At 40.7% G+C, this 13,940-nt stretch overlaps 1 protein-coding gene across 1 annotated transcript in view; it reads right to left on the bottom strand.

Annotated features, from left to right (window-relative positions):
- ZNF827 (zinc finger protein 827) overlaps positions 1 to 13,940 on the bottom strand; it is a 318,427-nt gene that overhangs the window by 32,019 nt on the left and 272,468 nt on the right. The window lies entirely within an intron of this gene.

The raw sequence follows: 13,940 nt of genomic DNA, 5'->3' as shown, positions 1-13,940 counted from the left end.
TTCCGTTGGTAAAAAAATAATGTTTATTGATAGGGTACACTTAAAGAAATGTAAACTGTACTTAAAGCAGAACCCCCACCAAAACAGTTTATTTTATTTTGGAAGAATAAGGCTGTGGTCAGTCTCTAATCAGATCTCTAAAGCTCTCTCCATACACTGTGCACATGATTTTTTTTCTAATCAATCATTGCATTGCCACTAAGTATGTATATGGTTTGCACTTATGTTGTGATGCAGCTGTATAGTTCCAATAATACACATCTGAAATACATACACTGTATGTTTGTTATTTTACCTGCTACTGCTGAGATCTGAATCATAACAGTGGCATGGCATAGCTAGAAGACCACCTTCCCACCTCCTGGTTCACCGTACTGCTATTTGGATAGAGCTGGTGACATGGATTTATTGTCCCACCAGCAGGCAGGAAAAAGGAAGGTGACACAGGAAGCCACATTACTGAACCAGAAAATAAGCATGTCACCTGCCTGGATGCAGGGGTGCATAAATCACTAGATTTACTATACAGAAATACACATTTTGGGGAAATAAAATAGTACACATACATGTATTTCATCTGTGCATTTGGTGGTTTGCATGGACTAGAACTTCATCAAAAACTTTTAAAAACAAGACCATTACCCCCAGGTGACACATTGGTGGGAATGTTTAAAACTGGAGCAGCCAGAATCTGGATGAGCTGTGCATGGCAACCAATCAGCTTCTATCTTTCATTTTCAAAGCTCAACTGAACAAGCAGAAGATGAAACCTGATAGGTTAATGTGCACAGCTGCTCCAAACTCTGTCTGCTTCAGTTTTGATAAATTACCCTCATTGTGTCCCTCCTTTCCCAAGGCATTGTCACGGTGCCTGCAGTATTACAACTCCTTTTTTCTTTTTTTTAGAGAAATCAATGTTTATATACAGCATTAATGCATATGTGCCACTTTGCATTGTGGAAAGTGTCTCAGCAGCAAAATTTCTGACACTTGGAAGTGGCATACTGTGGGAGGTTTCAGGGGATTCCAGACCATAACGCAACAATTCAATGAAAAAGAACAAATCGGCAACCAGCACTGATCTTGCTTTCAAAGCTTACTTTAATTTTTTGAGGGGTAGTAATAGGTATCTTGTTTAGCTCTGCATAATTAGCTTCATGCAATTGGTCAAGAAATGACACTTCCCTACAAACTGTATGGAGGGGGAAGGGGTGGGGGGATTTTACAACTGATATTTCTCATTAAAGATAGTGTGCGTGTATATGACAAATGACAATTTACACGGACCGTTGTCTTACTAGAAACTACCTTAGTACTTTTCATATGATGTGCTTTAACTTCTATTTGTAATACAAATGAGCAGGATAAGGGTGCTGATTGGCTGATTTTGAGCAGATGTTTGCCAAAATGTCCTAAACAGTGTTTTATTATATGGACCTAAACCACTTTTTAGTACACTCTGTACAAAGTGGAAAAAAACTAAAAATAAAATTATTCAAATTAATTCAATAAGTCATAATTATTATGTTTACAGTGTCTACATAAAATATCTTGCAGTACAAAATAATGCTAAAATGTAATATATAGGCTAAAGCATCCTCAAGATGTCTTAGCAAGGACTGAATGCCAAGTCTGATGTTTTTATTGAGGCCCAGCTGTCATAGGACACATAACTCAAAAGATGATCCATGAGGTCTGGCCAACACATGCATGGGGCTTATGTCTGAGAGCCATACCACCTGGACAGTCATCAAAAGAAATGGTTTGTGGCTGAAAACAGATGTTCTTGGCTAGAAAAGCATACACTGATCATTTTATATGTGTAAACAGCTTACAGGAGAGACATCAAAGGCACAGTAAGCCATCTAGAACAGCTCCCGACACTATTGTTCCAGTCAGACTGACATCAGCAGACATTAACAGACCTGAAATTAGCCACCAAAGACTCCACAAACTCTCTTCCAGTTTGTGCTGACCATGAATGGGCTGATAACCTAGGCAGCCAAATGGCCATAGCGAAACTGAATTTCGGCCAATTCAGCATGGACCAGCCAAATTTCAATCTGAGTGGCCTCTACCGATTAACAAAAGTCAATCTAACGATCGACTTCTGTTTAATGGCCTTGTGGAAAAAGTTTTCTCAATCATTGGCTGCAGCCACTGTTCAGTGTAGCAGAAAGTCCTGCTGTCAGAATATAATGTTTCAGTGGGCAGATTGCTCTATCCACCTTGATAGTATGGATGGAAAAATCAGTTTTTTTCTTTCTTTCAGCCTGCTGGCTAACCAAAATAAAGATCCATCTATGACCAGCCTTATAGTAGGCTTCCATTATATGCATCTGGAAAACATCAAACACGCACCAGAACTAATAAAAAATGTGTTGAAAACACGCATGCAGAAACGCATCTGGAACAGATTTGGAGTGCGTTTTTGTGGTATAAACTGGCCCTGAAACATTATTGCCATCTTTCAGACCTTACATATGGAGTGTTGCACTGTCATCGTTTTGCACTTATAAAGCTTCCACTGTTATTCATTATTGATCTAAGAAAAAAAAGTTTTAATTAAAGTAGATCTTTTGAAATAGTTTAATTTTATTAAACTATTTTAATTTATTTAACTTTCTTAAAATATACATATGTTTAAAAAATGATATATTTAATTTTGGCTGTTCAATTGTAGATGAATTATACTCACCGGACACTTTATAAGGTACACTTGTTCAATTGCTTGGTAACACAAATTGCTAATCAGCCAATTACATGGCAGCAACTCAATGCATTTAGGCATGTAGTGTGAAGACGACTTGCTGAAGTTCAAACAGAGCATCAGAATGGGGAAGAAAGCTGATTTAAGTGACTTTGAATGAGGCATGGTTGTAGGTGCCAGACAGACATTTCAAAAACTGCTTATCTACTGGGATTTTCACACAAACCATCTCTAGGGTTTACAGAGAATGGTCCAAAAAGAGAAAATATCCAGTGAACGGCAGTTGTGTCGATGAAAATGCCTTGTTGATGTCAGATGGTATGGTCAGAATTTGGTGTAAACAACATGAAAGCATGGATTCATCCTGCCTTGTATCAACAGTTCAGGCTGGTGGTGGTGGTGTAATGGTGGGGATATTTTTATGACACTAGCAAGGTGTACCTAATAAAGTGGCCAGTGAGTGTATATCCTAATTATGTTTACATGTGGCAAAGGTTTTCTTCTTCACATCTTATTATGCGGAAGTAACAGGTATTTTGAAAACTTCTAACACACAAATAGCCATTTAACTAAGAGGATTAGCTGCTACATACAGCATCTGTTCAACATCTGCTGCTACGGAATTATTTGAACAAACCATGTAATTTGTAGATATTACATGCTTTGTATATTATACATATACACACTCACCACACAATTTATCATATAGGGGAATATCCTGTATAGGCATTTACTGCACATGGATGCATATGTCTTATGTTATTTTATACAGTCTATCCTGTTTGTGATATGAAACAGATGATCCAAAGCTAAAAGGGCTCCTTTCTTTTATGCCAATTTTACAAGATTAAAGATCATTCAAATTACCAACTATATTGGTAAATTAATAAATAGTCACATCACCATCCCTGCCAGTATAGTATGGATTCTGTGGTTGCTATGCATTACTGCACTTACAGCAGAACTTCAGTTTCTCAATCAACTTTGACTATTTTACTATTTACTACTTAAAATTAAACTAGCCAAAACATTTTCCATGAGCTTTGGAAAGAGTTGGGTGTGTGTGTCTGTTGAAACCTGTGTCAAGTTTTTACGGCTATGCTTTTCCCCTCTGGAAGATATCACCTCACTTCTTGTTTAAGTGACCTCTGCCACCAAGATAGGGCACGAGAGAAAATCATCCAATAGTGGGGATCACAAAAAATCATTTACTGAGTGACAGAGACTTGAAATCTTCTCCAAGCTACTAAAAAAAGTGTTTTTTTTGCGGTCAGTGTCCCCATTGAATAGATTTTCATTCATTTCCTGTCTCATTCACCACTTGTTACCATAACAGGAAACAAAAACCTTAACAGATGTTCTAACCCTTTTTTACTCTGTCCAAAGATTTAAAAGGGTGGAATTCCATTTTAGGAATGAGACTTTTTTGTAGAACACGGTCAGTGATGACACAACACAAATAATTTGAGGCTTGTCTCAGGATATTGCTCTCAAGAAAGCACTTCAAATAAAACATTTAAACTAAAAATTAAATCCAAGTACTGATGGGAGCCAAAGCAGAGTAAAGCTGCAATGTTAAGGTCTCATTCACATAGGCAATTCTGTGTTTATATTTTCTAAATACAGGAGAAGTGATCCAAAACGTATGAACAAATTGTATGCCTCCCAGGTCACTTTTTCAGGTTTAAAGCAGGCTTAGCAGCATTAGGATGTGTTAAAATGGAGCTAAACTCCATCCTACTTACCTCCCCTCAATGGCCTGATGTCCCTCACACTTGTCAACATCTTCTACCAGGCTTCTTTTGGGTGCCAGGCTGTGGTTGTTTTCATTGGCCATCATGGGATGATGTCCCTCCTGCGCATGCGCAGGAGTGCACTCATCTTGGAACACAGAAGCTGTGTTGGAACGTAAACTGAGCTGCACAGCTACATGAACAAGATTGCAGGCAGGTATGTCGGTTTATTTTATTGCAGAAGAGACATTGCATATCTATTCTGCAATAAAGAGCCTGCCTGCTCACAGTTTTAAAAGCAGGACTTTAGTTTCACTTTAAGTGTTAACACAGAGTCTCTAATCAGATCCTGGATACACAGAATTCTATTTTCTCTAAATGGAGTGAAATTGTCCACATCTACACATAGGTAAAACACACAGTGTGAATGTAATCATTGAAAAATCCTTACTTGCATTTAAATGCTTTTGGACATGTCTTCTAAATGCATATAAATGGAGGTCTGACAGTGCCAATGTGAATGAAGCCTAAGGGTGTTTTTTAAATGCACACATACTGGACAGGTGCACAGCTTTTAATCCCCAATGCTGGCCACATCATTGCAGTAGTATTACTTACACTCACCCCGGTCTGCCTTCCTACACTTACAGTTTATTTAACAAAATGATGGCAGCAACAAAATATAAAGTGCCAGTCAGATATAACATTGTGGTGGTTTGGCTTCAGGAAAGTTCATTGTGATTGGCTGCTATGGGTGACTGCATTCTGGTTCTCGTCTTTAAAATACAGCATATTATTTAAATGTAAATCACTACTCTCACAGCATACTTGTTTATAATGAAAAAAAAAAAAAGAAAAAAGAAATTTTGATTATACTGCAGTGTAATATGATACATGGGTGCAAAAGATATGAGAAGAGATTCAGCTTTTTATCTTTCACAAAAGAAGATTGCAATGTTTTAATAAAAATTCTAAGCATAAAACATTTTCTTGTTGTACTCCCAAAGGTCTTCTTCTCTCATGTTTTCTTGCCATTGCTGTGGAGGTCACCTTCTCATAAAAGAAGAGTCTGGCATGGAGAAGACTCTAAATTAATTTTAGGCATTCAATAGCTATTTTCCGTATGTGTTTTCTACATGCTATTGTGACACTCACTACTGCCACCTTGTGGCATTTTACATACTCAAACCCTTTTAAAGACTGCAATGAGTCATTCCTAAACAAATCATATTTGTATGTATACAGTAAAGCAGTACTCCAGGCATAAAAGAAAGTCTATTTAGCTATTGAATAGAAATGAAAATGAGCACAATTTTTGTTGAGCAGTTTTCACTTTTTCCGTAACCCTACTTCCACAATCTGCTTCCTCTTTCTCCCACTCTAGCCATGATCCAATCCAAATTATTATTATTATAATATAGGATTTATATAGAGCCAATAGTTTACACAGAGCTTTACAACATAAGGGCAGACAGTACAATTACAATACAATTAAATACTGGAGGGATCAGAGGGCCCTGCTCATTAGAGCTTGCAATGTAAGAGAGAGGGTCAAGAGATACAAAAGGTAATAACTGTGGGAGATGGGCTGATGGAGAAAATACATGTACAGTTGTTTGGTAGATGCAGGATAGGCCTCTCTGAAGAGATGAGTTTTCCGGCATTGTCTAAAAGCGGACAGAATAAGAGATAGTCAGACACATTGGGGAAGGGAGTTCCAGAGGATTTGAGCGGCGAGCATGGGAGGAGGTAACGGGAGCTAGAGAGCAGGAGGTCTTGGGAGGAAAGAAGAGAATGATTTGGTTGGTATTTTGAGACAAGATTAGTGATGTAGCTGGAGTCCGAGTTGTGGCTGGATGGCTTATAAGCTGTTGTAAGTATCTTCAATTTAATTTGTTGCGTTAGCAGAAGCCAGTGAAGGGTTTGGCAGAAAGAGCTGTCAGACACTGAATGGTTGGTAAAGTTGATAAGCCTGACAGCAGCATTCATGATTGACTGAAGGGGGGATAGCCTAAAAGCAAGCCAGTGAGGAGGGAGTTGCAGTAGTCGAGACAGGAGATGACCAGGGAGTGAGTTAGAAGCTTTGTGATGTCATTGGTTAGGAAGGGGCGTATCTTAAAGATGTTGCGGAGGTTGAGGCAAGCTTTGGACAGTGATTGGATGTGGGGCAGAAAGGATAGTTTAGAGTCCAGGATTACACCTAGAACCGGGGTGTATTTACCACAAGGCAAACAAGGCACTTGCCCAGGCCGGCATTTTTCAGGGGGGCAGCACCTCCCCTCAGGAGAAGAGATGGAAGAAGGGACATGTGCGATGAGAGCCAGATGGGATCTGAGAGAGGCTCTTTGATGGTGTAAGTAGAGCCTGACTCTCCTTCCCAGGAATGTCCAGAGGTGTGAAGATGAGTGTCTTTCTTTTTATCTATATATGGGGGGGCAGGGGTGTTGTTGGTCAATTTCCAGCTCTCTCTGTGGGAGAGGGAAGGGGGAGTGGTGTTGGTTGGTGTCCATGGGGGCAGATTATTATTCTGTTGCCTAGGGCAGCACAAAACCTAAATACACAACTGACCTAGAACCTTGGCACGCAGGAATAGGTTGATGGTTGAGCTGCTGATTTTGACAGAGAAGTGAGGGGAAGGGGCACGTAGGGGAGGAAATATTGTGAGCTTGGTTTTGGTTACATTGATTTTTAGGAAGTGGTGTGAAATCCAGGCTGATATGTCTGTTATTAGATTAGTGATGCATGAGGAGAATGATGGAGTGAGCTGAGGGTTTAGAGAGATAGATTTGGGTGTCACCAGCATAGAAATGGTATTGAAAGTCATGGGAGGCAAACAGCTGACCAAGGGTGGAGGTGTAGATTGAGAATAGGAGGGGTCCAACAACAGAACCTTGGGGAACTCCAACAAAGAAAGGAAGAGGAGAATAGGAAGTAGAATTGTAAGTGAAACTGAAAGTGCAGTGGAATAGGTAGGATGAGAACCAACAAAGAGTACAATCACAAAGATCAAAGCTGTGGAGTTTTTTTTGAGGAGGAGGGAGTTGTCCACTATATCAAAAGCAGAAAGGTCCAGGAGTAAGAGTACAAAATAGTGCCCATTAGTTTTAGCCATTAGTAGATCGTTTGTGAGTTTAAGGAGAGCAGTTTCCATGGAGTGTTGAGGGCGAAATCCGGACTGAAGGGGATCAAAGAAGGTTGTTCACAGTAAGATGGTAGCTAAGTTGGTTGTAGACCAGGCATTCAAAGAGTATGGAGGAAAAGGAGAGTAAGGAGATGCATTGTAGGTTAAGATTGGTGGGGTTTAGTGAGGGCTTTTCAAGTATGGGGATGACTAGTGCATGTTTTAGAGAGTTGAGAAAGATGCTGGAAGAGAGGGAGAGATTGAAGGTGTGAGTTAGAGTGTAGGATAGAGACAGAGGGTGACCGTACCATTTGTGACGGAACAGGGTCCAGGGAGCAGGTGGTTGGGTGCGCGTTAGAAAAAAGTTTACCAACCTTGTCTGTAGTAGTGGGGTTGAATGTGTAAAGTAGTGATTATACCTGTGAATATGGAATGTTAAGTGGAGGAGGAAACTGCGCATCGGAGATCTCCTCATGAATTGTATCAATCTTCTTTTTGAAGTGATTGGTGATCTCCTGGGCAGTGAGTGAGTTAGTGGGTAGAGGCAGTGGCGGACGAAGAAGAGTTGAAGGTAGAGAAGAGTTAAAGGGGGCTGGATGAGAAGGTGTTAATCAGAGTGATGAAATAGGTCTGCTTGGCAGTCAGGAGGCCAAAGGCGCTCAGGAGCATGGCTAAATTTTTTAAGACATCTGGTGTCATCTGTTTGCCAAGGTTGTAGGGCTCGGGGCTTGATTGTGTGAGTAGTGAGGGGGGCAGGCTTGACCTGAAAGGATGTCACTGACCTGTTGTAGACAGAAGTGACTAGATTGCGGCAAGAGAGGAATGAGATTTTGTCATGGAGGTGATCAGCAGCAAAGCAGAGAAGAGAACGGTTGAGGTGGTGAAGGCTTCTGGGTAACTGTTAGGTGGCTGGAGGGAAAGGAGGTGGAAAACAGGTAGAGAGCGAAACTAATAAGGCGGTGATCAGAGAGTGGGAGAGGATTGTTGGAGAGATTGTACGGAGTGCATAGATAGGAGAATACAAGGTCAAGGGTGTTGCCATTGGAGTGAGTAGAATCCTGTATCCATTGCTTCAGGTCAAAAGAGGAGGCTAGACTAAGAGGTTTAAAAGTAGCAGGAGTGTTGGCATTAACAGGGAGAATGATTGTGGGGATTTCAGAAGAGAGAACGTAGAGTAGCCAGCCAGAGAAGTCATCAAAGAAGGTTGATACTGGTCCAGGGGACTGGTAGATCACAGCAATTCTTAGAGAAATTGGAGAAAATAGACGAATACAATGTGCTTCAAAAGAGGAGGGTGCAAGAAAGGGAGGTGGGTGAAGTAACTGATAGGTGCTCTGTTAGGCTATGAGGATTCCTACTGCACCTCTCCTCTGTCCACTGGGTATAGGGGAGTGAGTCCAGAGAAGGCCACCATAGGAGAGGGAAGCAGTGTTGGATTCATGAAGCCAGGTTTCAGTATGTCTTCTTTTTCCATCTCTGCTGTTTATGATCTGCTTCTGAAGCCTTCTCTCCTATCCTCCAGTTCACAGTCTTCTCCCTGTTAACCCATGATCTGCTCTGGCTTACATTCTGTCTTACAACCATCACATCTGCTCTCCTCCTCAGATTTCTCAACACTCCTCACCACCAATATGCTTGCATATAAGAAGGTATACATATATTCAACAATCAAATGGGTGCCTGGGTGCTTCTGGTTCAGCATTTGACGTCACTTCCTAATGATATGCTGGACATTTTCTTGAATTTTTGAACTGAGTACGCCCAGGGGTGTTAAGTGTTCAGCTGCTTGGGAGATTCTGGGAGGCACTTGTGCGCTGGTGGACTCTTTAAGTTTGCATTATAATTTAAAACATAGTGTTCTATGGCATTTTTTATTGACCAATTCAAATACCCCAAATCAACTGCAAAATTTACCCCAATATTATTTGGAAATACCGTCCCTAATAAACTGTTCACAACACAGTACTGCATGTAAACTATACAGCACAGAGGTCTTTTTTTAGATGAAAGTGGGTAAGAGAAAGGATTCTGTGCATGCAACAGATGCTGCACACAGATTTCACACCAATAAGGACTAGTGTCTCAGAGATAAGGCTGCAAATAAAATTTTGCTAACCATACTGTGTGCCAGGAAGAACTTGCACCAAACGTACCACTGCAAAACAGTCAATGCAATACTGTGCCCTTAATAGGGATAAGCTGATGCGTTTCAGGAGAAGAACCCGCTTCCTCAGAGCTAAAAACTTTTTAGCTCTGAGGAAGGGGGTTCATCTCCCGAAACGCGTCAGCTTATCCCTATTAAGGGCACTGTATTGCATTGACTGTTTTTGCGGACTACTTATTCTGCCTTTAATATCCTTTTGTTTGTGAGTATATATCCATTTTTTTACACAATAAATACGTGGTGTACCACGGTAATGCACGATGAGAGTGCGCCCTTGTCTGCTTTTGTTCACCAGTGTCCAGATTTCCCGATCTTTGAAGGGCAGCACCTCTTCGTTTGGCATTCTGAATTTCCTTTGGTCTGCATGAGGATTTGAGCGCTGGTTTCGTTTGTATTTCAGAATAATGTATCATGTTTTTTTCAAAATAAGGAACCTAAATTGATATAAAAATATGAAAATGCCCCTCTGGATTACTGCATTTGTATAATTACCAACATTTAAAGTAACTTCGAGACACTAGCATTGCCTGAAATATATATGATGCCATCTTCTACAACACTTACTTTTAATAAAGAGTGTGTCAAATAAGGAGGTAAGAGTGACATACTTCAGAGCAGAGCCGCACAAGGAAATTGCTGTGGGTCAGCAAAGAGAGCAATGGCACTTCCAATCTGTCACCGGCTCTCACAGGTAATTATACCAGTTGCCATTTTCTTCTTTTGCCTTACACGGCTTCTGACCATTCTAGCCCTGACTGCCATTCCAGCCATTTCTACAAAGGTAAGAAAGAAGGGACCCCAAATGCTGCACTGAATGCTCATCCACTACACCAGTGATAGAAAATGATCAAAAACAAGTAAGTTACCGTATATTACTATAAAAATATGATATATTTTTTATTGTATGATGCATTAAGTGCAACATGTACTGATACATTCTAATCGGTTGCAGCTTGCACATTTTGCAAATACTAGGATGTACAGTTTGAGACAATGATTCACAAAAGGCTGAGCCTGCCTATGTGAGGTTTTCTGCCCCCCCCCCCATAAAAAAAAGAATATACACTTCAAATGCAAAAACCTTTCATGCCCGAATGTTAACATAATAATTTTTAATAGAGGCAGAAGGAGAGATCAACAGGACACCTTACATCATGACCTGCTGAGGCTGATCAATCAATGTAGTGGAGTGGGATTTGCACAGAAGACAGGCTGCATTCAGTAGCTAGGGTACTTGCCACATGAAGCAGTGGTTGTAATGCCTAAAGAGTACAACAAAAGGGGCAGTAGGGTGACCCATGTGCAGCCTTCTGGAGTAACCAGTCACCATTAGGGCTCTTTCAGATAGGTGGTAATGCTTAAAGTGATTTGTGCTGGCCTGCTTTTCAGAGGGTGGTATAGCACTGGCTGTCAGATGTTCAGAAGGCATTACTGCTGCCTCCTGATGCCTGTTTTTTTTTTTTGTTTTTTTTTTTAATTGCCAAATGCAAAACAACAGCTCAGCCTACTGTTTCTACTGCCCCTCAGCTGCCAGTGTGAAAGAAACCTTATAAGAAGCACTTTATGTACATTGGTTTCTAAGCAGTGAATTAAAGGGATGTACTTGAATAAAGGCTGGACTTGTTTAACTAGGAATCATCATTTTAGCTAAAACAATACTCCTACACATGTCTTCTTACCATTAAGTGCCTGGAGTTCAGCCTTAATAGACTTAACTTATCGCAGGAATACATCAAGAAAAAGCCTGCATCTCTACTGAGAACTGCTTTTTTTTATTATAGATTGTTATTGAAATAAATTGTTGCAGGGCCAAAAAATAAAACATTTAATTAATAGTTATTGGAGGTATTTGTCCCAATACTTAGCTATAACTGAAGATTTTATGGCCAAAAATTCTGCAAAGTGCAAATGGAAAGTCAATTCTAGGTTTTATTAATCTTAAATTCTTTCTTTCCATTATTTAACTGTAATAGAGCTCTGCAGGCCGAGTTCTGAACTCTGCTTTAAACGGTGTAACCTCCGTCAGTGTCTGATGTTGCCCTCTCTCACACTGTATTTCTTATACCAAGTTTTTACTTTTAATGTACAGCGGCTGTGAAGCTATTCTAAGTCCAGCTAGTCATTAAAGTTTGGGTTCTTACAGATCTCCTTGCAGGCGAGCAGTCCATGATTAATCACTGTGCAGATGTGCCTCTCCCTTGTCAGTATACCTACCACAGCAAACTGTGGCAAAGGTGAAATTCCCACCAAGCTACTTTTATAGCAGCCAGCTTCTGACTGGAATGGGCCTATTGCTACAGCTTATACCTGCCATGATACAAGCTCATTAGTCTTTGCTAAATGCCATGAGCAGCACAGACCTGGCAAACATAGAATAGGCAAGCATAAACAAATGAGTATACATATTTTGGTGATTAAGCTGCTGCAGCTGCTTCAGCTTGAAGCAGAGGTCAAAATATCTTCTTTTTTTTTTTAAGGCCAGACAATAATTTGTGTCAATTTTAAATGCTAGTCCACTTTTAAATGCAAAATATAAATACTATGGCCTCATATACATGATTATTTGTGACAACCTATTGTGCCTATTTTGACTTTAGAGTGCACAAGAAAGCTGCTGAAAGATACCAGTCTTCTAAGCATTACTGCCACATTATGACACCAGTGAATTTTACAACATTACTTCTGCAAAGAAATGAATGTTTACAGGTGTTCACAAACACCATGATAATTCAAAGCAATGTTACCAGTTTTAAGCATTGCTTGTTGTTAGACTACTTCTGATCTTCTAGGGTAAGAGTAGGCAATTAATTTTCCCAAGGGGCCACATGAGAAATTGGGACTGTTGTGGATGGACGAACTTAAATCTGCTCAATAATAGTTTTGGACCTGGGAAGTTGTGTAGGTATGTAAATAGACAGAAAACAAACACCTGAAGCTATGAACGATAGGTACAACCGTATATCAAATATGTCTCTTTCAGATGGGTGGTCGAAAGGTGGTAAAAACGAGTGACTGAATTGAAGTTTTACTGCCCTCTGAACTGTAATACAACAGCCAGATGGAGCGGTTCACATGTTGCTGCATTTTTAACTTGAGCTGCACAGTTTGACAAGTGGCAGTGCTTGTCAAACTCACCCATTGAGTTCAATAGGGCCGCAGTACCGATTGCAGTGAGGTAGTGCGGCATTATAGGGTTACATCAGGTGGTGAGGAGGCGATATAACACCTCCTCTCCACTTGTCAAATGTCCTCTGAAAAGAACTATGACTGGAAGGAGAGGGCTCTGTTGAAGAGAGTTTTGTCACTGGAAACGTGTTAGCTGGCAAGTCTCGTTAATGCCAGTCTGTAGTGACACATCCCTTGTTGAGGGTTACCCTGCCGCTCAGGGCTGATCTCATTGCCTATTAGCTTTTGGCTTTTGGGAGTAGACTGTAAGCTCCACGAGCAGGGTCCTCCTATTCCCTCTGTACTGAAATGTATTGTAATTGTACTGTCTCCCTTTATATTGTAAAGTGCTGCGCAAACTGTTGGTGCTATATAAATCCTGTATAATTATAATTTTTCTGTTTTTTCTAATAAACTGAGTTACTAGAAGGTGTTATGAAGCGATATTTTGAAAGGCCCACAATGTTGCTCTGTTGATCCTCACAATCTCTTTAGCGCTACAGTGTCATTTGGAGATCGTCTCATGACTGGAAGCAGATAGCCGGAGATCAGTACAGTGGAGATTTCTGCAGATCCTGATATGTAGTGAAGAACAGGTGCACGATTCCTGTGGTTTGCAGTGTGCAAGAACTATTTCAGGTAGAGCTTGGCCTGGTAGCAGAGTGGCGGGAGAGTGTCAAGACATCTCTTAGGCAACACTCTCCCACAAGAATAGAGCCTCCCCACTGTACTGATCAGTTCCTCAGGCTCTCTCCTTCCAGTTCTTGCAGCTCTCCACACAGACATCTGTTAGCGTCTTCTGTGAGGAAGCTGATAGGCTCAAAGAGGCATGCGGACAGTGAAGGCATTGAGGGCTGGGTAGGGACAGCCAAAGGAATGGATATGGCCCTGGGTCTGCACTTTGTCCAGGTCTGTTCTAGGGGGAGATTTTCAAGGAGCTCTGGCAGTCTGAGGTGCTTGTTACTGCATAGGTAGTTCCAATTTGTTTGTAATTCGTACAGAAAGTAGGACTTGTCATGCCCTCCCCTACAGAGAAGTGGGGGAGGA

Source organism: Staurois parvus, unplaced genomic scaffold (assembly GCF_062004578.1).
Source record: "Staurois parvus isolate SC_StPar_1 unplaced genomic scaffold, SC_StPar_1.0 ptg000090l, whole genome shotgun sequence".
NCBI classification, from domain to species: Eukaryota; Metazoa; Chordata; class Amphibia; order Anura; family Ranidae; genus Staurois; species Staurois parvus.
The sequence above is the reverse complement of the archived record's forward strand: the minus strand, read 5'-3'. Positions and strand labels throughout refer to the sequence as shown.